Raw genomic sequence first — 26,814 nt, 5'->3', positions numbered from 1 at the left:
AATAAAGATGTCATCCCAAATCAGTGGAGAAAGGTAAATTATTTTATAAACATCTTGGGACACCTGAATAACCATCTAAAACAAAATATTAGATCCATACTTTAGGTACAGCAAGTACCAGATAATTCAAAATGGATCAATAGTCCTAAAAAAAGTAGGAAGAGAGGGAGAAAGGAAGGGATTAAAGCACTAAAAACGCATTCTAGGTGAGTTCTTTCATAACCTGAAAATGACAAAAACTTCCAACTAGGAAGCAAATAAACATTTTGGTGTTTTTTAAGTGTTTTGTACAATTCTAAAACTTCAAGACTTTTTTTTTTCTTGAATAAAATACCAGCCTGGGCCAAACCTTAAGCGGAGAGTTTTGAGAAATAATCAACTTTCTTTCTAGTAGATAGATATGCAGAAAAAAATCAGAAGACTATAAACACAGAGAATAAATGAGATTTTAAAGGGTCTCTGACTAAAATACTAAAGTAAAAATTCTGAGACACTTTTCGAGTTAAATATGTTAATCCCTTGTATATTTTAAAAAGAACATGGATTACCATGATTTACAGTCAGAAGACACAGGTTCAAGTTTCTATTCTCTCACTTACCAACAACATGACCCTAGAAAAATTACTTAATTTTTCTGAAATTTAATTTTTTAATCAACAAATGGGATTAATGGAAAGATCTCTCTCAATATCCCCAGGTTATTGTTTTGATAAAATAATCTAACATATCTGCAAATACTTTATAATCTGTAAAAACTATACAAATATAGTTATATATATGGTATATGTTTCAGCACAAAAAGTATATATCTATTTTAACATGAGAAATGCGGTTTAATCAAGTTTCTGAAGATATTATATAGCATCCTAGCAGTTTTGGGATTTATAGAGCGGAAGTTAAAACAAGTTTATTACTGTCTATGACACTCACTTTATTGATGTGAATCTTATTTAAAATAGAACTGAATAAATGAATAAAAATAATTACTCTAGATGACAAATTGTCATCTACCGGAAGTCAGTGGGTAGAGGCAGCAGCAGGTACTACGAGAAATTGAGGCAGAGGCACATCCTTAAATCCCATCACTGAAGCCAGTTCCTGTGGCAAAGCACACAACAGACATGTGGTAAGGGGGCCTGAGCTGCAAAAGCAGCACCAAGAGCAGCCATCTGTCTTCCCATTCAGAACCACCACCTCTGTATCCAAGCCCCTCCATCAAGAACTTCCAAAGGGTCATGCTCATAATAAACTGGAAAATGATGGCTTCTGGTGTTTAGTAACTCGGAGGACAGGACTTTCCAATACCATGTGTAATACACTCTGACAAGAAATAGGCATTTCAAATAAGGCTACTAGGAGGAGGGGAGTAGCTTTAGTTTTGCTTTGTACTCTTAACCTTTGTGGGCAGGCAGTAGTCTTATTCAACAATACCTAGATGGACTATTTATATCTAGATAAGAAAATGACTTAGAATAATCAAGCCCACCTGTAATGGGCCTGTAATGAGAAAGGTACATAGTTAACTATACATACTTACATACTTTAAAGAACACAGAGTGGGTTCTGATCCCATTGTCTGTTCACAAAAAATAAAAAACCAATGCCTCTTCCCCTGCCTCTCCAAAAAAGAAGAAAAAAATATTTTGTGATTAGCAAAACATTTTTGATCAGACTAGTATGAATCCTTTCACTATGTTGCTTAGTTTTCACACCACAGTTTGCTCCTTTCCTTAAGTTAGCATTGTTAATTTAAAAAATAAATAAAAATCCTTCTCCTATCTTCATTCATTTGCCCAATGAATGACTTTTATCAATTGCATTATTCCAGTAGTCATCAGCAAAATTCTACATAGGACTAAACTGCCCTGAATATGATATGCAGATTGCTCATGCCTGTGGTGACACCTAGAATGAATAAAGTGTACCTTTAATTGGAGGGTTCTGCATCTTGGTCCCACCTACTGTCAGTAGTATGCTGGAGTTGGCTTGATCCATTTGCCAGAGCTAACTACATGCATTTCTTCCCAAACCTGAAACCAGCAACGTCATGGTGGTAGCTTGAAATCATCCATGACAGGAGTATTTACACCACAGAAACTGGCAAAAGCTAAAAATCAGCCCCCTCCCCCACAAGAGAGCCATGTGTTAGTCATTTTCCAACATACTTGACACTGTTCTCTGTCCAGTTGTGATAAACGGTTCTTTAAACACATTTTGGCAGGAAGATTTGCATTCACTCACAATAAATACTGAAAATGAGTGCCCCCTCCTACCAAAATATAGAAAGCATGCTCCATCAGGTATAACACCATACCTTCCCAAAATAAGCCTTGAATTGTTTACTATGTAATCATTTAATGGCACTATTGGGAATCCATTCTTAAAAAGTATTCACATTTCTTGCTGATTACAAATTAAGTCCAACCTTTTGTGTAGTGAATTATTTGGTTGGTTGGTTTCTAAACTTCCCTCAGTGCACTAAGATCACCAGGATTTAATGGTAGTTTGCTGAGGCTGAAGTCGAATGGCTGAGTGAGTTCAGCCAGATATGAGAAAGTTTCATAGTGTGACCGTTTTCCATGTTTTATTGTTTGCAGCAAACCAAAAGTTGAAATAGTAAGTTGCACAAAGTTGAAAGTGTGGAGGGTGGGAGGTGGAGAAGCTGGACTGCTGCTGTTCACTGATCAAGGAATTAGAAGCTGCTGTTCTGGAGCAACAGCGTAGGTGGAATGCTGGTGCCAAGCGGGTTCTTTTTTCTGTACCCCACTTCCTTTCCTTGCCTGTGGCTTTCAACAAATATGGTGGTGGGACGGTCAAAATCAACATCATGATCCTTCTCAAATTCCAATTTGAAATATTCTTTTAACAGATGTGTCCTACAATGTTTGCTACAGGCTGAGTTCTATAGCCCCCAAATCATATACTGAAGCCTTAACACCCCTATACCTGATAATGTGACCATTTGGAGATAAGACCTTTATAGAAATAGTTGCATTACAATGGGATTATTAAGGTGGGCCTTAATCTAATACGACTAGTGTTCTTACAAGAATAGGAAATGAGAATATAGACAACATAAAGAGGCACCATCTGAAAACACTGAAAGAAAACAGCTATTTACAGGTTAAAGAGACAGGTCTCAGAAGAAGCAATCCTTCAGACAGCTTGATTTTGGACTTCCAGCCTCTAGAACTATGAGAAAATAATTTGCTGTTGAAGTCACCACTCTGCAGTGTTTTGTTATGAAAGTCCTAACCCCTAGTTACTTAGCCGTAGTGTTAATTAAAACAGGATGCTTTTGTGTTAGAGACTGAAATGCATCTCCCTGAAATTCTTATGCTGAAGACCTAACCCCCAGTGTGGAGACACAGCCATTGCGGAGGTAATTAAGGTGAAATGAAATCATATAGCATGCGGAGGTAATTAAGGTGAAATGAAATCATATAGCATGGGGCCCAAATCATCGGATAGCACTGGTGTCCTTATAAGAAGAGGGATAGTCACCAGAGTGACTCTCCCTTCTCTCTCATCTCTCTCTCTCCATACTCACTGAGGAAAATCCTTGTGAAATTACAGTCAGAAGGCGGCCTTCTACAAGTCAGGAAGAGTCAAGAAGAGAAGACTTACCAGAACCAAACTCTGACAGCATCATGATCTTGGACTTCTAGCCTCCAGAACTGTGAGAAAACAAATTTCTATTGTTTAAGCCACTGGTCTGTGGTATTTTGTTATGGCAGCCTGATCAGATTAATCCACTCTTCCTTTGTATGTTTTGCTGCTGAGTAGGCATCACAGCATTATTAAATGAATGGACTTAACCTGTGAGGCTCAATCCAAAATGGAATCTGAGAAGAAAATAATGTCTTAATTTAATTAATTTCCCCTTCCCTGTTCATCAATCTTCTTTTGACTTAATTTAACACCTTTTCTTGCTTTCATTTTAACCAGAGATTACACTGGTGGATGTAGGTTCAGAGGAGAATCCAACACTGCTGAAAAGGTTTTCTGAGCATCCAGCATGGTTGGCTTTCACTGCCAGGCATTCAATTTTTTTTTTTTTTTTTTTTTTTAAATAGAGTCTTGCTCTGTCACCCAGGCTAGAGTATAGTGGTGCAATCTCGGCTCGCTGCAACCTCCACCTCTCGGGTTCAAGTAATTCTCCTGCCTCAGCCTCCCAAGTAGCTGGGATTACAGGTGCCCGCCATCACGCCTGGCTAATTTTTGTATTTTTAGTAGTGACGGGGTTTCACCATCTTGGCCAGGCTGGTCTTGACCTCCTGACCTCGTGATTCACCCACCTTAGCCTCCAAAAGTACTGGGATTACAGGTGTGAGCCACTGCACCCGGCCTAGACATTCTTAACACATCAGTGTAAATCTCTGACTGCCATGCCATGGTAGCAACTGACAAGGTTGCATAAGAATGCTGTTTGCTATACGATTTCATAATTTTCACCTCTGAAACCATTTTTTTTCTGCACAATTGGTGTAGTTTGCATGTCATCAAAATCCAAGTTGAGTCCTAGTTAGAATTAAATTCGTATAATGATGAAAACTGAGCCTTCACTAAAGTGTCAAGCTTATGTGTGCAATCAACAAATACAAATCAATAGTAAAATAATATGTACTCTAATTTATACTATCATCCATGAGATCAACACAGGAGATTTGTATATATGAATTATTTGTTTTCACATAGCTCTACTTTGTGTCTCTTTAAATTTGTGACTTTTTAATCCTAATATCTTCCACGTTGTAGGTATTAATTTATCTTACTGTGACCAGGCTAGAATTTTTATTGCATGTAAAATTTCTTATTCATCTTGAGATCTCCCATCTTGTAGTAGAGTGGCTTGTACATAGTAGGTAAATGGAATTGAGTCAGAGAATGGAAGAAGAGCTCAATCCCCTTGATTTCATAGTAAAACAGTGGAGGGACTGAGATCAGTTTTCAAGGCTGCTGAATTCCTGTCATAGTTATTAATTGTGCATGTATTATTTATCTTCATCATTCTAGCACTGCAAAATGAAGTTTTTATTGATCAAGTAATAACCTCTGTGGCCAGGTAGGATTATCTCAGAACTTCCAGATCAGTTATTCTGATGGGATGGTCTCAGCCATTCCCTACCAGACCTCCTAAATGTAACACAGTTTATTGGGTGTGAGAGACTTTCAAATGAGCTCATAATCAATGAGCAGTAAACATCTCACGGCAGTCAGAAGTGGCATGGACCCTTAGAACATGAATCAAATCCCTCTTAACACTAGTGCTGTGCTTCATTCTCAGTGTTTGTCTTTATCTTTCAGCTGCCTGGCAGTTTGGCTACATTTACGCAAAGAAAAGGTATGCACAGTTGATTTAGAAAAAGGGTTTCTCTATAACTGAAATTTGCATATATGAGAATGTTTGCTTTTAAAGTCTTTGAAATATTAACATTTTATTCATGGTGATATGCAGTTTAGCAATTTGGAATACATGACTGTTTGAAGAATGTCTTTAGAAGTTTCATGAGGGTGCCATGCATTTTGTAAACACATATTTCCCAAGATTTGCAAGAAGGTCATGGGTTAGATCTATGACCCCAATGTCATGATAATTTTGGCAACTTTTCCATGTCTATTCCTTGGATCTCTCCCTCCCCTCATTTATAACCACATCAATGTTGGCTCATCAACTGTGCACAGTCCTGCCTCTTTCCTGTGAGAATAAACATTTTGTCAAATGAAAACAGTTTCAAGACTAGGGTTTCCTTGGCCAAAGTTAAAATAAAAGCTTTCCCCTTATGTAATTAAGGCAGAGACAACTGTAGACATGTTCTAAATCCTTAAAATGCTCAATCAATCCACAGTCCCCATGTGTCCCACTGGAGCCAAAGTCATCTTAATTATGTATTCTAGGTAGAAGGCAAACGACCAAATCCCGCCTCATCCGGACTTCAAAGCATTTCAAATCTCATCCACATCTCCTTGGTTTTTCTTTCACTTAATATTAAGTGTTCTATCATTATCCCTAAACTTTCTATTGATGTACCACTTTTTATTTAAAGAAAAAAAAATAGGCTGAATAAATCAATGATTGAGACCATTTCTCATCAATGCCCAGTTCCCTCCTTGAGAATGAAGCACTTCATGTTAGTGACATAATTTATTGATGCATTGCCTTAGTCAAAGAATATTTCAAGGGAACCTGAAGGGCCTAGGTAATAGGGCAATCAGACAGTGTGCCCAAAGCCCCATGCCAACAATTTTTTATATATGTCATCCAATTAAAAAGCACCCCATACAGTCTGTAAAAATTAGATATTAAAAAGGAGTTATCAATAGTCTGAAAGATGTATATGCATGGTGAAGAAGGTATGAATGAGGGCACATATTTGTGTGGATAAAGAGAAGGAAGAAGTAGGGAGTGATTGACAAGTGGATGCATACAATTATTGATGCATATACTTGTAGACACCAGAGATGTGTATAGTAGAGGAACACAATTAATGCTCAACCATCTGGAATCAGGCAGTGGACACAGAAATAAATACCTTAGTCTCACTCTGTGGTCTTTGATATACTCTACTGGTAAATTCAACCAGAAGCTGTGAAGCCAAGGCGTTTGCTGACACCATTCACACTGGTCACTTCCCAAGGCACATAGCAGAATTTTAAAAGATGGAGGCTAGAGCTCCCAAGACTACTAAACCAGGAAGAAGTTGAATCCCTGAACAGACCAACAACAGGCTCTTAAATTGAGGCAATAATTAATAGCCTACCAACCAAAAAAACTCCAGGACCAGACGGATTCACAGCTGAATTCTACCAGAGGTACAAAGAGAAGCTGGTACCATTCCTTCTGAAACTATTCCAATCAATAGAAAAAGAGGGAATCCTCCCTAACTCATTTTATGAGGCCAGAATCATCCTAATACCAAAGCCTGGCAGAGACACAACAAAAAAAGAGAATTTCAGACCAATATCCCTGATGAACATCGACGCAAAATCCTCAATAAAATACTGAGAAACCAAATCCAACAGCACATCAAAAAGCTTATCCACCATGATCAAGTGGGCTTCATCCCTGGGATGCAAGGCTGATTCAATATACACAAATCAATAAATGTAATCCAGCATACAAACAGAACCAAAGACAAAAACCACATGATTACCTCAACAGATGCAGAAAAGGCCTTCGACAAAATTCGAACAGCTCTTCATGCTAAACACTCTCAAACAATTAGGTATTGATGAGACGTATCTCAAAAGAATAAGAGCTATTTATTACAAACTCACAGCCAGTATCATACTGAGTGGACAAAACCTGGAATCATTCCCTTTGAAAACTGGCACAAGACAGGGATGCCCTCTCTCACCACTCCTATTCAACATAGTGTTGGAAGTTCTGGCCAGGGCAATCAGGCAGGAGAAAGGAATAAAGGTATTCGATTAGGAAAAGAGGAAGTCAAATTGTCCCTGTTTGCAGATGACATGATTGTATATTTAGAAAACCCAATCATCCCAGCCTAAAATCTCCTTAAGCTGATAAGCGACTTCAGCAAAGTCTCGGGATTTTGTCAAATTCTATAAAGTCACAAGCATTCCTATACATCAATAACAAACAGAGAGTCAAATAATGAGTGAACTCCCATTCACAACTGCTTCAAAGAGAATAAAATACCTAGGAATCCAACTTACAAGGGATGTGAAGGACCTCTTCAAGGAGAACTACAATCCACTGCTCAACGAAATAAAAGAGGACACAAACAAATGGAAGAATATTCCATGCTCATGGATAGGAAGAATCAATATCGTGAAAATGGTCATATTGCCCAAGGTAATTTATAGATTCAATGCCATCCCCAGCAAGCTCCCAATGACTCTCTTCACAGAATTGGAAAAAAACTACTTTAAAGTTCATATGGAACCACAAAAGAGCCCGCATTGCCAAGACAATCCTAAGTCAAAAGAACAAAGCTGGAGGCATCATGCTACCTGACTTCAAACTATACTACAAGGCTACAGTAAATAAAACAGCATGGTACTGGTACCAAAACAGACATATACACCAATGGAACAGAACAGAGCTCTCAGAAATAATACCACACATGTACAACCATCTGATCTTTGACAAACCTGACAAAAATAAGAAATGGGGAAAGGATTCCCTCTTTAATAAATAGTGCTGGGAAAACTGGCTAGCTATATGTAGAAAGCTGATCCTGGATCCCTTCCTTATACCTTACACAAAAATTAATTCAAGATGGATTAAAGACTTAAATATTAGACCTAAAACCATAAAAACCCTAGAAGAAAACGTAGGCAATACCATTCAGGACATAGGCATGGGCAAGGACTTCATGACTGAAACACCAAAAGCAACGGCAACAAAAGCCAAAATTGACAGATGGGATCAAATTAAACTAAAGAGCTTCTCCACAGCAAAATAAACTACCCTCAGAGTGAACAGGCAACCTACAGAATGGGAGAAAATTTTTACAATCTACCCATCTGACAAAGGGCTAATATCCAGAACCTACAAAGAACTTAAACAAATTTACAAGAAAAAATCAAACAACCCCATCAAAAAGTGGGTGAAGGATATGAACAAACACTTCTCCAAAGACGACATTTATGCAGTCAACACACACATGAAAAAATGCTCATCACTGGCCATCAGAAAAATGCAAATCAAAACCACAATGAGATACCATCTCACACCAGTTAGAATGGCGATCATTAAAACGTCAGGAAACAACAGGTGCTGGAGAGGATGTGGAGAAATAGGAACACTTTTACACTGTTGGTGGGATTGTAAACTAGTTCAACCATTGTGGAAGACAGTGTGGCGATTCCTCAAGGACCTAGAACTAGAAATACCATTTGACCCAGTCATCCCATTACTGGGTGTATACCCAAAGGATTATAAATCATGCTGCTATAAAGATATATGCACACGTATGTTTACAGCGGCACTATTCACAATAGCAAAGAGCTTGGAACCAACCCAAATGCCCATCAGTGACAGACTGGATTAAGAAAATGTGACACATATACACCACTGAATACTATGCAGCCATAAAAAAGGATGAGTTTGTGTCCTTTGTAGGGACATGGATGACACTGGAAACCATCATTCTGAGCAAACTATCGCCAGGACAGAAAACCAAACACCTCATGTTCACACTCATAGGTGGGAACTGAATAATGAGATCACTTGGACACAGGATGGGGAACATCACACACTGGGGCCTGTCGTGGGGTGGGTGGAGGGGGGAGGGATAGCATTAGGAGATAAACCTAATGTAAATGATGAGTTAATGGATGCAGCACACCAATATGGCACACGTATACATATGTAACAAACCTGCATGTGGTGTACATGTACCCTACAACTTAAAAGTATAATTTAAAAATATACAAAAAAAAAAATATGAAACACACACACACACAAAGATGGAGGGTAGATACAGAAGGGCCATGAAAAAATATTTAGTACTGCCCTCTTTCTCATTTCCTGTGCAGTACTCTTCGCTGATTGAGTGTTGAGTCTTCCAGGAGGCAGAGGCTGTCAGAGAAGCACCATAACTCACCAGACATTTGGATGACTCTCACATTGGGTAGAGCCTATGATAATCTGGTGCTCAGGAAGTATTCAGGTTTCTTCCCAATTATACTCTTGAAAACTTAAAAATTACTTAAAAATTATGTCCCATGAACAGACTAGGTAGATTCCTTTGGGGTCACTGTGTATCAGTAACTAAATGTCTTTTTAATCTTTATTTCTAATTTTGGAATGAAGCCTTTAGAAACTGAAAACCACAGGGTAGTGAAATATAACTATTTTCTTACTGTTTTCTTATTTGAAATATGCTTGCAGTTTTGGAAAATCAACAAAACACTAATTGAAACCTAAGAAACAGAAGGGCAAAAATCCTGAGCTATGTCTCTATGCACACCACTGTCTCCAGGACCTAGAATCATGACAATACCTAGCACCCTTTAAATATCTGCTTAATGGGTTAATGAATTAGTTGTTAGTTTCTGTCTATGGCAAAATGGTAACTACGAAGGACCTCGAATATCCGGTAGTTTGGCCATGACCCATGAGAGGAATAGCATAATCCATATGGCTCAGACCCAATGGGAAGTCATCATTCATCATTTATATATCTAGAACAAGGGGTCAGTGATGAAGAGGAGTAAAATGAGTGAAAACAGTAACTTCATAGAGGACTTACTATGTATTAAGCACTATGCTGGGTCCTTTATACAAAAGTCTTATTTAATTCTAAAAACAACCCTATAAATTAGATACTAGTATTTATTCTACAGATAAGAAAGCAGAGCAATAAGTGTAAAAAGCAAATCATTCAAAAGAAACAGAGAAAAGTGAAATAAAGTGTTGCTCAGGTCAGAGATAGAAAGCACCAGAAATTAAATTCTCCTTAAAATGTTGACATATTAATTTAACACTTTCACGAAAAATCACAACCAGGAACGTGCTTACTTAAGGAATGTGTGTGTATGTTTGCACATGTATGCACATTTCCATTGGACGATAAAACTAAATCCCCCTTTGGAAAAATATAATGAACAAATCCAGAAAATTGTTTCACCAAAACCTCCTATAAATGATCTCAGTTCTGTTCTGGAAGAAACTACTCTCCAAGGAGAAATGAAATAAGCCTTACTTTCAACATTCACTGTCTTTTTGTGCTGTTCATGAATAAATTGGGCTAATTGTTGAATGTGAGAAGTGATGATTTTATGATACATATATATTACTGCCCCAAAATTATTACTTATTAAATTCATCATCTTTAACCAACAGGTTAGGCTGAATCTAGAAGAAACAGATAAGATTCTCAATGTGCAGTGCTGTACACACTTTGCAATCCCCACATTTATGTGCAACAGGTAACTCCAGTTACAGAGTCCACAAACCTGAAACACTGAAGGAGTTTCAAATATCACATAACATTTCAATATTTAATATGTATTCTAAGCATATCAATTTCTGCATATAAAGAGTGACTAGCACATCATGCATTACCATGTCATACTAGTTCTGAGGAACAACGGCTTTCAATTTAAAGAATAAAACACCCTCCAGCTGAAGAAAATTCTCACATTACAATATGTTTAAAAGAATCTATTCCAGTTGTGGTTGGTTGTCTATGAGAAATCTTTTTCATAGGGGGAAAAATTGAACATTCCCATGTGAAAGTCTTTCTTTCAAGAGAAAAAAAAAAAACTGTACATTGCGTTTTATACAAACTAGGTGAATTCAAAATGATGGATCATTTCAAAAATATTCATTATACTATTTACTTACATAAATGTGGTTGTATAAAAAGTAAAAAAGGAATGCATTCACAATTGGTTTAAGTAATTTTCTCTTGGCAAACCACCATATAAAACAGGGGCGTCATGGCGCCACAGAATTCTGAATTGTGGTAGAGCATCATCAGTACACATGGCATTAATCTTTGTCTCGTTGCAGGAGACACCCTTGCTTGCATTAGCAGGCTGCCTCTTAAATGGAAGATGGTGTAATGTAACTCAGGTTTAAATAACACAATAAATAAGAACTCAATTTCTCTTTAGTCTTTGTTACTAATCTTTTCCAAGACCTCTTTGTTAAAGTGCTTCAGTGTCTACACATTCTAATGTAAATGACAACTTTTTTGGAGGGGTACACAGACTCTCAAAAGAGCACAGTAAAGGAAGAAGCTCAAGGGGTTAATATCAAAATTTAGTATTTAACATGTTAAGCAATCAAAATACTTTAAAAAAAAATATGTATGTAAACGTTACATAATTACTTACCCCACTTTCTTGTCTTTTAGCAAACTGACAGTCCCAGTATTTTGTAAATCTCACTGTTTTATATCACTTCATGCTCTCCATGACAAGGGGAACATTTAGCTGTCTTTAATGTCTTCTAATTAAATACACAAAGCATTCTTAAAGTCTTCTTTCTCCAAATATAGATATACTTTAATATAACAGATTTTTCCAAATACATTTTTCTATTGAACTGAGAAGCTTTCAGAAACTGTCCCCACTGAACATAATGACTATTTAAGGAAACAAGCTATTTATGTGGAAATATTAAGAGGGATGATTTTGATAACCCACACTCAAGGCCAAAATAAGGATCATTGGGACTTTTACTGAAGAAGTTAATGGAGGCCAGGCCATTGGCAAATGACCTTGAAATCCCTCGATGTAGCCTCAAATTGGCTTCAGCACAAGCTTATTATTAATGCAGACAGCTAGTTTATACCATGAAAAGCACATGGTATCTCTCTCTCCAAAACCATAGCTGTCACTCAGGCACCCGCAGATTCAAATAAAAGCCATCGATGTGACAACAGTTTTATACTTTTACATATTTTTACCAAATATCACAAGTCTATTAATCAGTATTTTATGTTGTCTAAGAAAAATTATAATTCATCTGCTCAATGGCAGCTTTACATATGTATATTTTAAAATTACTATATAAAAGTATAAAAACATATTACAACACTTGATTTAGATTTTAAATTGTATTTGTCTCTCTGACTATGCCCCAGAGTAATGCCCCAGACATACATATAAAAAACCTTTAATTTTTAGGTACCTCAATATGTTAAAACTATTTTCTCTAATGTTATTAAAAATTGACATATTTCAGAGCTTGCACACACACACATAAACACACACACACATACTCACTCTACCCAGTTAGAAAGGAACTGTTTGTTCAGTTTGCAGATATGAAATCATTAGGGACTGGATTTCACTACGGGAAATTTGAGTATCATGTACTGTTAATGCAAAATAAAGAAATAAAGCCTGGGAAGTTAGAAGATTATTTTTTTTGGAGATGCATGTTTAGAATTTAAGAAAGAAAAAAAAAAATAAAAACATCTTCTAATGGTAAAGCATTAACAAATACTTTTTCATATGAATAAAATCTGTAATCAGTTAGATAAGAGCAATGTGCCTTTTTTTGGCATTTAATCAAACAATGAAATCATATACACATTTCCTGACACAAAAGACAAATGATGTAATAATCTGAAGGAGTTTCTCTATCTCCTTGGAACTTTGCATACTTGACTTGTTTTCCATATTTTGTGACTTTAAATGGTGGGAAAATTATATTAAAATGCTTGTAGCAGTTCCTCTAAACTAGCATCCTTTTTGTTTTATTGTATTTAATATAAAAGCAGCAATTATTTGATTTCAAAGTTATGAAAATATGTACCTTATGAGAAAACAAGCAATTTAAGCTTTAATTGGTGTCATTTTTCACAGAACTGGCAAGATTCTTGCATCCCTGGCACGTTGTTTTTCTATAAAACTGCAGAGCTGCCTTCAATGAATGTTTTACGAACGCAAAAGTTGTTATATGAAGGTATATGCATAGATGCCTGGAAATATAAGATTTCTGGTGGGAGTTATTTACAAAAGATGTATTTCATTTGCTACCGTGTGTGTAACAACTCCTATTATTCTCAATGTTTCTCTCTTCTCAATAAGACTGTTCTTAGCTCATGTCTATGAAACACTGGGACTTAGGTCTAAAGTAAAATAAAAGCAGACGCTTTGATGAGGGAAAAATAGAACACTTAAGAAAAGCATAAAAGAAATTATAATTTTGACTAAAAGAAAACCCTATTATAATATGTTGAAAGGTTAATTCTAGTTTTAATCAGAAGAAAGATAATATAGAATATGTACCGACAGGCTTGCTTCACATAAATTACATAGAGACACCACAAGACCATTTTCTGAAGTGTTGTTTTACCATGAATATCTTTACTTATTCTGTTCATATTATATATTTCCTACACTTTCCAAAATAGTGCTCTGTTCTGAAGGACAAATGTTTTATATATTTATTGAGAGATTTCACTATCTTCTCATTTCTAAGGACTTTAGTGATTTCCACACCTGGGGAGGTATTTCTTTGTTGTATTGTTCTTTAATGAAAATTCCCAGAGCCACTACCAAGGTTTTGTATTCAAAACATCAGAATAAAGGTAGAGAATCTGTGTTTCTAAAAAAATATCTAGTTGGTTTCTATAAGCAGCCAGATTTGAGGGAAACTGCAGATTAGTGAACTTTATGCAGAAAGTTCCTGTTGGGGGACTGGACATTAGGATATATAAGTATTCTTTATATTTCATTTACATCTTAGTCTTTTTTTAATGTTGGCCATTTTTGTTAATAACCATGGCTAATATACACTCCACGTTACTGTATGCCAGCCACTAAGCTAACCACCTTGTACGCTTGTATCTCGACAATCCTAAAAAACAGATAAAAATGTATTCTTTCCTCTTTAGAGACGAAGACATTTTTTGTTAGGGAGTAATGTACGATGGTCAGACAGCAAGTGATGAACAAGTAAGAACTAGAATCTAGGTTTGTGTGACTCTGAAGGTCACTTTTCTAACCACTGTTCTATATAGGAGATTCAAACAGAAAGAGAGCTGCACATGTTTTGAAAACCTTTTCATGTTAGCTACCCAAATTAAGTATTAACACCACTAGGAATTATGTGATCTGAACTATTGATATCTCCCTCATGAGTATCATTATTGGTTTGATTCAATTTTGATTCAAAATGAACCACCTAACACTGATTGAATGGCATCAGAACAAGCTTTTCCATTGCTGTCATTTTCCACAAAAATCAATATTAAAAGGTTTTAAATAGTAGCTCAGTGAGAGCAAAAGTATCTATATGTTCAGTCTTTCAACTACTAATCCAAGACTACATGAAAACTCTACCAAGATGTGACCAAAGATACTGTTGGGGAAGTTTAAAAGATTTTTTTTCTGGGAAACAAAAAAATGCACTTCCAAATGGGTATCAATGAATTGTGCATCTTTCAGATATGTCCTTTGATCCTGAGAGTTTTCCATGATCTTTCCAATTCGGGTTTTGGGTCCCGTAGCACTGTGAGATCACACCATTCAGAGCACTAATCTGTGAGTTGCTGAGGGGCAAGGCTTCTGCCATTTTTCTCTCTATCCCCAGATATAAGCATATAGTTCTGAGCATGCTAAAAACTTTTCTGTAAAGGGTCAGATAATAAATATTTTAGTTTTTTCAAGCTGTATAATCTCTGTGCCAATGACTCAACTTTGCTACTGGGATACAAAAAACAATCAAACATAGTATGTAAATAAATGGGTGTGGCTCTCACCAATAAAACTTTATTTGTGGTCACTAAAATTTGAATTTCAAGTAATTTTTATGTTTCACAGTCTTCTTTTGTTTTTTTGCAACCATTTTAAAAAGTAAAAAAAACCTGTTCTTGGTTCACAAGCCACATAAAAATAGTCAGAGGGCCAGATTTGGCCAGTCGGCCATAGTCTGCTGATCTCTGCCCTAAGCAGTCAATACACATGGTTGTCTGGTTGACTGGCTAGATAATTGTGAGAAATTAGTTGCTATTTAGGTTGAACACATGATGAGGGTATGCATGCGATAAAATAAAAGCCTGTGTAATGACATTCAATTTCCAATATAGAAATAATTATAAAGGACAGAAAAAGTACTTCTAAGGTAGTAATTAATAGGCAAAGCCAAAATGATGCAGAACTACATAATTAATATCAAATTAAAAGATTTCTGGATAAATTCATAGTGCATGTAGACTCACACAATAAACTATAGCAGTCTGTCCTCACCAAATGGCAGGGACTTTGGTGGCCTGTTAGCTGCTTCTGTGATATCTTGCTCTCCATCCTGATTGATCTGGCTTTGTGAAAAAAGGAACTTCTATTCCCATGTCTGGTTCTCACTTTCTGCTCCCCCCACGCAGGCTCATATCCAATTATTTAATTATTTGAGCACATTGGCTGCTATGCTTTCATGTGACTCTTTAGGCAGATGGGAGGTCTTTTGCAAGTAATTGTATTGTGTTCTGGCATTTTTCATGTTACTATTTTAGGGTTGAAATTTTTAGCTTGTGATGAGAAAGCATCTTGCAGGCATGGAGTCCATCCAGGTGAATTTAGGATGGTAATTACAGGACAGCGCTGGTGCCAAAGGTGAGGGTCGGGACTGGGGCAATGGTGGAAGTGACACACTCTGTCCTTGCCTCCCACCTGAAACCCCTAATTTCAGAACAATTTATCTCTCCATTCCCATTAATCCCCACTGAGAAAATTAAGCCATAAGACTTGACCTAACATATGACATCCCATTCTAATATGGGTTTCTTAAAATGGCCAGTCCTGACAGGCACAATACCCTCTCCTCTTTCTGACATTGTTGAGATGCCTGAACTTCTAGAAGGCGGGAGTCAAGTCCCTGATCCTCTTCATATTGGCCAGAGCAGCTCACTCCTGCACTCAGAGGGTATCTCTTATCCTCTTCAACCTGAATCACTCAGAAGCAAGTGAATGCATGAAGTCTTATTGGGTTTACTTATTAGGAAAAGTGATGCACATTATTTTAGAAGTTATCTTTTGAACTTTATGAACTGATACTAGGTGCTGTTTACAAATTATTTAATCTCATCTCTGAACTGAAAATACTTGACTCCAAAAGGAAACGGTGGATGGCATTATGATGTGGGGGACTCAAGACACTTGCTCACAGCAGTCATCATAATGTGTGACCAAATATTTGTTTCCTCCAGTACTTCTACTTGTTATTTATTACCTACTAGACTGAGTCTCACAGGACTTAGGACTGTGTCTATTTCTACAATAGTGTAAGACAGAGGGCCCAGTATATAGCAGGTACTCATAAAATGTCTTGAACAAATAAATAGTTAAAATGACAAATGTTCATAGTTGTTTACTCGTAACAGGAAATAAATCACACTTTTTATCCTGTACATATCAGTGCTAGGAAAACACTCGATAAATGCCTCTGCCTTAGTCCAAGGTCTTCTCCTCTCAAGCACACATGTATCGGCTTCTGCTCAACTACTCACTCCTGTGATTTTGACCTTTTGCTACACCTGTATCATGTGCCACCTTCCTTACCAGAGCCCATATTACTTCACTGGCTTTCTTTCCCCACTTCTGTCTTCAGGTACTTCCATAGCTCTTCTGGGCCTCAATAATGTCTCCAACTCCCTAAGGTAACACTTCCATCGTATATGCCAGTAGTGAAGATATCACTAATTGCCCTAACTGCTGTTTCTCTTAGAATAAAGAGGATGACATTTACATACATGATACATCTATTGCTCACTCTCTTTAACATTGAAATAATGCTGTCACTTCATGGTATATGCCAGTAAGATGTTCATCTGCTTCTGGACATTGGTCAAAAAGTCTAAGTCTCCTGTAGGACATCAAGAGACCAGCCATACTGAGCAGTGGTGACCAGATTTCTCAGAGCTTTTGAGTGCCTATACTAAGAAAGCAGTCACAGAAGTATGGGATATGCATACTGGATAGATGGAAGGAAAGGTGTGATCATTTCCTAACCACTTCATTAAGTTTCACAAAGGTAAATTAGTTAAGTCATTGTGGTCAACTACTAGAAATATAAACTTAGCGATGCTGTGCAGAAAGAAAATTTATTGTAAAGATACTGGGCTGTCTCGTGAAATCTAGGGCTAGGGATGTGGTCAGGTCTCAGGGAAAAGATTCAATCAAGAACTTACAAAGATGAGGTCTGTCTTCTCTGTCCCATCTCTCCTCTCTTCTTTGCACATATGTTCAGTTCTCTGTTTCTGAGCTGTCCTCTGCTTCCTAGCCCATATGGTCTACCTTTATGACAATGGAGGAAATGTACGTCATACTGGTCCAGCCACCTGAGGCTCCAAATCCAAAACTCCAGACAGGGATTTTTTACTACGAGTTCTTATCCCTGGACTAGTCCACTATTAAGCTGCAGCCATGTGGAAGAGAGGGGGCGAGTGGAGGGAAATTTCTGGAAAAGTTGTCAGTTGATGGGTATCTCATAGGCAGTGTTATGAAGAATGTACCACAAAAAGGTAAGTGTGAGCTAAATATGCCTCACAACCCCGGAGTCTAAGATATGAGAGAACTCCTCTGTGAATGGAGAAGACTAGGAAGCAGGAAGGGTTACAACAAGGGACATGTAAGTAATTATCTCTGACCCATGTCAAAAGTGAAAGGGAGTTCTGACATTATTAGTTTTCTCTAAGTTGTCAATATTTGTTATTGAATGAATCCTTAAACTTTCAGGTGCTATGTCTTCATATTCTATTCTAAGTGAAGATCAGAAGCGATGGCAAAATGAGCACTAGTTGGGACTAAATGAATGGGGCAAATCTAGGCAATTTCTCAAGGAATGTTGTATCCTAAGCTCAAAGAGAACAATCAGCAGATTCTCCTTATTGGTTCCATGTTTATATACCATGTTCAGGCAGTTCATTTATGACTATAGATATCAAACTAAATACTATGAAGCCCCTTTAATGAATCTCAGGTCCTAGTAAATATCTGTGAAACAGTGTTAACTGCTTTCAGAGAATTACATAGACAGAGTTACAGGTTCATGGTGGAAGACAAAGTTAATTCAGCTAAAACATCAAAGACTTCAAAAAGCAAGTGGCATTTCACTTGAGCCTGAGCAAATGAGTACAGGTTTTTCAGGTAGGAGAAGTGCAAAAAGACATCCTATTGTACTACAAATGGTGTAGCACAAACAATATTTGGCAGTATCACGTTTTCTGATTTTGTTCACCCCAGGAACCAAAAACTTAACAAAAGATAATTATATACAGCCAATTTAAGGCCCGGTATCAATCCATGAGGAGTGGCAGCACTTTATGAAGACCATAACATAGTAGATGAAAAGACTGAAGCAACTCCATGTAACCAGAAAAATATATACAATTCTCCCAATCATAGTTCTATCCAGCAATCTCTAAGTGATAGTCTGAGTGTTGGGCATGAATGCTGTGAAACTCATTGCTCTTCCAGGCTGGACATCCCTGCTTCTCTGGGTTCAACCATTGTGGATCCTCCTCTATGAGCCTGCTACTCTTTTTTATTTATTGATTGATTTTGAGACAGAGTCTCACTATGTCACCCAGGCTGGAGTGCAATGGCATGGCGCAATCTGAGCTCATGGCAACCTCTGCCTCCTGGGTTCAAGCAATTGTCCTTCCTCAGCCTCCCGAGTAGCTGGGACTACAGGCCTGTGCTGCCGCACCTGGCTAATTTTTGTATTTTTAGTAGAGACAGGGTTTCACCATGTTGCCCAGGCTGGTCTCGAACTCCTGGCCTCAAGTGATCCGCCCACCTCAGCCTCCCAAAGTGCTGTGATTACAGGCATGAGCCACTGTGCCCTGCCACCTGCTACTATTCTTGATGCTCACTAATATGCATTGTTCTTGTGTATCATTTGTTGTTATTTGTAGGAAATTTGTATACTTTCTAGTGGTCACATTTTATTAAATACTAAGTCCACCATGGTATATTTAATGAGCTCAACTTTCCTCCAATACATTATGTAAATTAGTTGGCCCCCAGGACAGCGTCCTTCTCTTTCAACCACCTATGGCTCCTCAGCTTGGAGTCTGTGTAATGTATCTACTTGCTCAGGCTGACTTTCCGTGCCTCACTTTGACAAGGTAGACTATTTTTTTCTGATCTGCAATTTGTCTCTTTGTGCTCTATATGGCACAAACTGAGCTGAAAACTAAACTCCTATGAGCCAGAAAGAGGACTACCACCACATTTCTGCTTAAACGCTATTTAAAAAATCCTACCTCGCTGCATATTTCAGCAGCATCTTTTACCATTTCACAATTATAGTCATGTCCTACTCAAAGGTATAGGAAAGTAATGCATGCACACGTTTGTGGGAAAGTGAATAATTACAATAATTATCTCTGAGTGGTTTGTGAGTAGCAGAGGTAAGTGGATATTTCAGGAGAGGTAAGAGAGGAAAATAATCAAAATGGTGATTTTCAATGATAGGAAAAACAGGTGGTGATATGAGTCTTCAGATCATTTTTAATATACTTAATAAATATACAACCAGGTTGGCTAGGGCTAAAATCAGCTAAGAAAAAAAAATGTAGAGGTACTATCTTGTGTGTGTGTGTGTGTGCGCGCGCGCGTGTGCGTGCGTGTGTATGTACACAAAGAAAATAAATTTTTAATACTTGAGATACTTTTCAAGTAAATACTCTTATGAAAGGAAAATTCTCATTTCTCATTAGATTATCAATAGGAGAGGAGGAATGTGGAATGTTTGATTTTTCAAATTAACACTGTGAAAGAATTCAGTGAGAAAGAAGCAACTATCTGAAAAGCATAGCATTGAGATTTGAAGGAGTATGAAAAGATTTGGGCTGGATTCTGTTTTGTTTTGTTTTGTTTTTTTATAGTCATTCCTTTCTATAATCACTGCCATGAATCTGCATGCATCTAGCAGTGAAATGCTGTATATTCTCAAAGCTCTAAAAATTCCTCAAAATAGCTCCAGTGGTTCAAAATATGCGTGATGATCAAAATATCTACCTATAAATACTGTGGGCCTATCACATGATAAATAAACCATCAAATATTTGTACATTCACATATGTATACAGAGAGAGTAGAGAGAAGAGGAGGCAGAGAGAATATTTCTGTTAATGCTTGCAACTAGTTGGCAAATATATACCCCACAATATGACTACATTGCTTGGGACTTATGGGAATATGTCTTTCTGTATTGTATACATACACATAAACATAGAAATTGGAATGTTCATATGTACACATGCATACATATTTTAAATAACATTTTAGATGCATTTTGAAAATACATATGCATATACATACTCACACACATTCTGAAATGCCATCATTCAACATAATTCATGATGTGTATTGCAATGTATCAAAGCAGAAACACATTCCAAAAAGAAATACTCACTGGTGCAATTAAATCATAAAGGAGTTTAATTTGTTCAGTTAGTAGCTAAATGTTTATTTCAATATTTTGGCCAGCAGTTTCTTTAATGAGACTGTACCTGGAATGAATTAAATTCAGTTATTATTTAAGCTCATGAGTTAAAGTGTTTCTTCAGGGACTGCACTTATGCTTTGATGCATTTCAATGAATACTGTTCTTGAAAAGGCCTGTTTCGACTACTCTGAACTTGAAACCTGAAAAATACTCAGGATAGTCTGGTTTATGAAATTGATCATAAGATTTGTGGGCAAACAAGATGGGATACACACTGTCTTCTCATATAACAGCCTTATTGAAATATAATTTACTTATCACACAGTTTAGCCATTTAAAGCATATAATTCAGTGTTTTTTAGTATTTTCACAGAGTTGTGAAACCAGCATTACAGTTTTATAACTTTTCCATCATCCCGAAAAGAAACTCTGTATCCACCAAAAGTCATTCTCCATTTCCTCCCACCTCATCCTATCCCAGTCCTAGGCAATGTCTAATTTGTTTTCTGTCTTTATGAGTTTACTTATTCTGGATATTTCACATAAATGGAACCATACAGTATATGGTCTCTTGTGACTGGATTCTTTCACTTGGAATAATATTTTAAGGTTTATCTATATGATAGTATGTATCACCACTTCATTTGTTTTTATGACTGTCTAATATTCCATTGTATGAATATATCACATTTAATTTATTCATTCATCATTTGCTGAACATTCATGTTGTTTCCATTTTGGGCTATTATGAATAATGCTGCCATGAATATTTGTGCACTAGTTTTTCGGCAGACATATGTTTTCATTTCTTCTGTGTATACATCTAAGAGTGTTACATAGATAATTGCTGCGTCCTACGGTAGCTCTATGTTAAACCTTTCGAGAAACTACCAGCCAGTTTCCAAAGTGACTGTCCCATTTCACATTCCCACCAGCAGTACATGAGAATTCCAATTTTTGTGGTCACCATTATTAATTCATCAAATCAACATGTTTCCTAATGCTGAAGTTGGTGCTTTCCTGTGTTCTTCCTGATGGGTTTATGTAAGCACAGCCACAGCAGACAGGATACAAGCCCCCTGATTTCCTACACTTGGAAGCATGGCCAAAACATGCTATAGACCCAGAAATATCAGCTCCCCTTCAAAACCACCATTAAAGTTGTCCCACAGACACTGTATATACTGAGTTTCATCAATTGTAAAATGAGGGACATCAGTCCAGAGTGAATTAGGCCACTTCCACAGTTATTTGTAGAACTAATTGTTTCCATTTGAGTCCTATTTGGCTCATCCAGCTCCATGGCAAGCTAGGCATATATATAAGGAGGCACTTTAGACCAACTTAATATATGTTAAAAGTATAAACCTTATAACTCTATAAGCAGTAGCCTTTGAGAAATATATCAATTCAGTGAGGGAAAATAACCTATAGGTTGGTTAATATCTCTTAAATATGTACTCTCTAATGTTCTCAGAAGAGACTGCAGTCTTTCACTGCTAGATTAATTTTAGATGCACTATTGTTCTTTCCTAAAATTATCATATGGCATATGCTTAAAAATGTTGAATGAATTCTAACTTACTGGATGATGTGAATGTTCCAACTTGTTTTGCTAGAGCCAAAACAATCTTGAAAACTGCATAATAAAAGAAGCACAAAGGGAGCTCAGTAAACATTTTAACTAACTGAATTACACACCTTTTCAGGTTTTCAGCATATTAAAGACATCCAATCTCATTGAATAACTAGGATATATACCAACTCTTATCATGGTAGGACAACACTATTGTATAGTGGAGTTTAGGTCTTGAATAACACAAGAACAGCAATAATAATAATGATAACAATAACATGCCTAAATGCATAGTCTGTGCCAGGAAGCATACACGATATTTTACATATTTATAACATAACTTGATCTTCACATCGACTCTCTGAAGTAGGTGTTATCAATATTCCCAATTTACAGATGAAAAAATTGAGACTTAGGGAAGTTAAATTACTTGTTATTTATTATGCAGCCAGTAAATTCTTGGCCAAAACCAGAACCCAGGTTTGTGTGATTCCAATGTGACCTTCAGGCCAAACTGTATTCAATCAAAAGCTTTAATCCTCCCAAAAAGTGAGACAATGAACTGGATTTCCTACAGTAGTGACAATCAGCATATTCACCTCCATCGAAAAGGCCATTATTTCAGTGGGCCGCTGGGAATAAAACACTATTGATAAAATAAATGGGGTATCAGTCATACATATTAACTATTTTTCAAATATATGCAGAATCTGTTAGGTTTGATAATATATAAATTCACTACTAGTAAATGATAATCATCTTTCTACTATTATGGATTATTTCAATCAACAGATAATAGAAGTACAACTACCAACATGTTATGATCCAGAAAATTTTGTTATATTGGAAAGAGAGCTTCATTCTTGAAAATGCTAATACCTATAAAACTAAAGAGTTTTCACAACCTTAATGAATGAAATGTACTTCTAAGCAAGGGAAAAAGTAGTTATATATGCCTATTAATAGAAAAGTGTTATACCACCTATAAAATACGCCATGTGCTTAAAAATCACCTACTTAGTTATTTCCCTTTTATAAATTTGAAGTCCAAGATACTGAATGACTGTTTTTCTTGGTTTTAAGAGAATATAAAATCATACACGTAACTGAGAACTGCATCTTGGCTTTCCACTCAGAGTTCAGCTCCTGAAACATACTAGAAATTTAATCAATATTTATAAATAAATGTTCAGTTTGTGACCTGCATTCTGTGTTACCCTCCAGAGATCTTTTTAATTATTTTGTTAAAACATGAATGTCATTCTAGTTTGCTAAATTTAGAGCAGCAATATCTTAACATTGTCCTTAATTAAAATTCAATAAAACCCCTGAATTTAAAAGTTAACATGGTCAAAACTGTGGGTGAGCTATAGAATCCAGAGATAAAGGCAGTCAAAGTAGATTTAACCACCTATGAGGTATAATAAACATGCTGAAATGCATAGCCCAGAGTGCTTTCACTGCTATTTTAAAATTAAACATATACAAAAGAGTAGGGAAACATTTAGACATGACAATTAACAAATTATCACATAATTGACAGCAAATCAGGAATCATTTATTATTTCAGTGTCACCATTAGAGTGTTACTGCTGCAGTGTTATCATTCTAATTTATCTCTTAGAAAATTTATGAATTTATCAGTCATATACCTATGAAAACTCTAACCATCATTTCAATAGTATATACTCAATATCAGAAGTAAAAAGGTCTATAAAGATGATTGGGTCCAAAAGGGACCTGTATCAGAATCATTCAAAAGTATGTCATACAGAATACACGATTTATATGAAGACAAAACCTTTAGGTAATTCTACATTTTATTTTGAGAGTCAGAGTCTACAAAATCATAACGTAAATTTAGTCTACTGCTATTCACTCATGAAATAGAATTCTGTGCTAGATATATCCATGTTCCAAAAGATTATACTCACCTCCCCCTCCCAAGTTCAAGTGATTCTCCTTCCTCAGCCTCCCGAGTAGCTGGGATTACAGGTGCCTACCACCACGCCTGGCTAATTTTTTGTATTTTTAGTAGAGACAGGGTTTCACCATGTTGGCCAGGCTAGTCTCAAACTCCTGACCTCAGGTGATCCATCTGCCTTGGCCTCCCAAAGTGCTGGGATTACAGGTGTGAGCCACTGCACCTGGCTTGTAAAATAAATTAATTTCACTCATCTCATAGGGTTAATTGAAAAAATTAATCAACAAATGTGCATGAAAATAGTTTTAAAGCTATGAAATAAATCACAAAATTGGCCAAATCTGTTTTTTGACATCTATTTATGTGAAAGACATCATTGCCAGGCCGGGCATGGTGGCTCGCGCCTGTAATCCCAGCACTTTGGGAGGCTGAGGCAGGCAGATCATGAGGTCAGGAGATCAAGACCATCCTGGCTAACATGGAGAAACCCAGGCTCTAATAAAAATATAAAAATTAGCTGGGCATGGTGGTGGGCACCTGTAATCCCAGCTACTCGGGAGACTGAGGCAGGAGAATCACTTGAAACCAGGAGGCAGAGGTTGCAGTGAGCCAAGATCACGCCACTGCACTCCAGCCTGGGTGACAGAGCGAGACTCCGTCTCAAAAAAAAAAAAAAAAAGACATCATTGCCTCATTTTCAAAAACATTTTTCAAACATTCATTTTGACAGTCATAGACTCAAAGATATTTTCAATAGGACCAAATGATTACAATTTATAAAAATTATTAATGAAAATTTTAGTCTCAGTTTATGTAAGAAGAGAAGAATGGTGTTAAGTCAGCTAACTCAAGCCAAAATTCATTGGTCCACAATTATTTGAGTACCTACTAGCTATAAATACCTTGTGTGATTACACGGTATAAATATTTTCTTTACTTTTTCAATTTTTTCATCTACATGATATCAAAATGACAAGTTGTTTATCTTATTCTTACATACAACTGTAAGTAACAAATTAATTTCATTTCACCTCTAACAATTGGTGACAGCTCTTAAGCATATTTATTAATCCATGCTACAAATATTTGAGCGTTTTTATGAGTCACACGGTGTGCTAGGAGCTATATGAATATAAAGATAAATATTAGCCAGACCATGCACTTAAGGATCATGGATTGAATAATGGAGCTAAGACAGATGCATCAGATATAGATGCAGATAAAAATGCAGATTCACACACAGCTGCATATGTGAACTATGCTACAAGATAGGAGTTCAGGCTGGGTACAGAGAAGATCATGCCTGAAATCGCATCACTTTGAGAGGCCAAGGTGGGAGGAATGTTTGAACCCATGAGTTTGAGACTAGCCTGAGAAATATAGGAAGACCCTGTCTCCAAACAAAATTTAAAAATTAGCCAGGCATGGTAGCACAACCCTGTGGTCTCAGCTACTTGGGAGACTGAGGTCGAAGGATGACTTGAGCCCTGTAGGTCGGGAATGCAGTGAGCCATAATCGCACTACTGCACTCCAGCCTGGGAGACAGACTGAGACCCTGCCAAAAAAAAAAAAAAAGTGCAAATATAAAAACTTCAATATTGATTATTTCAGTGGAAGGATCAGGGAAGACTTCATGGAATATATGGTCTTGGAACATCATGGCCCCACGGAATGCAAGACAGTAGAGGAGGCAGGTTTATCAGGCCCAGGACCAAAAAAAGCAAAGGCGGGAGAGAGGCACACTATGAATTGAGTTTGGACAAGAGTTGGACCATTTGACCAGAGGAAGGAGCATAAAAGTACGCATTAGGAGGTAAGTGTGCTTAAAAAAAAGAAAAAAAAAAAAGAAAAGAAAAAGTAAAAGTAGAACCAAATAGGAGATGGCACTGAGAGTATCCACTAAAGGATGTTTGGTTAAAGTTTCTGAAATTTTTGAGAAAGGATATGACATTTTACATCACAGGAGAGGTTTCATGGGAATATTAAATTGGCAAATGTTCATAAAGTAAATTGAAATGAGAAGACACAAAAGAAGCAAAGAAAATGTAGCAGAAAGAAGCAGTAGAAACGGCAAGTAGGAAGTTAAGGAGGACTGCACTTAGCTACAAGAATGACAGAGATAAAGAATGCTGTAAAGATATTTCAGAGAAACGATTGGCAAGGCATAGTAACCAGTTGGATTTAAAGTTAGAAATTCTATTTTTTTCCCTTGGCAAGTATTACCTGGCATTTATCCTGTAAATTTCCATGTCTGTTAGAGCTATTGGGGTAGCAATGTAAGGAAGGAGGGGAGGTAGTGATTTGCCTATTCTTCTCTGTCTTTTTGAGCGGCATGTGACAGGGTGAACAATCCCGGCGTGTCATGTGTTCACCCTCCACCTGACTTTCTACCTATACACTGACTACAGATTATATTTTTGCCACCCCAC

Source organism: Chlorocebus sabaeus, chromosome 10, assembly GCF_047675955.1.
Source record: "Chlorocebus sabaeus isolate Y175 chromosome 10, mChlSab1.0.hap1, whole genome shotgun sequence".
NCBI lineage: Eukaryota > Metazoa > Chordata > Mammalia > Primates > Cercopithecidae > Chlorocebus > Chlorocebus sabaeus.
The sequence above is the reverse complement of the archived record's forward strand: the minus strand, read 5'-3'. Positions refer to the sequence as shown.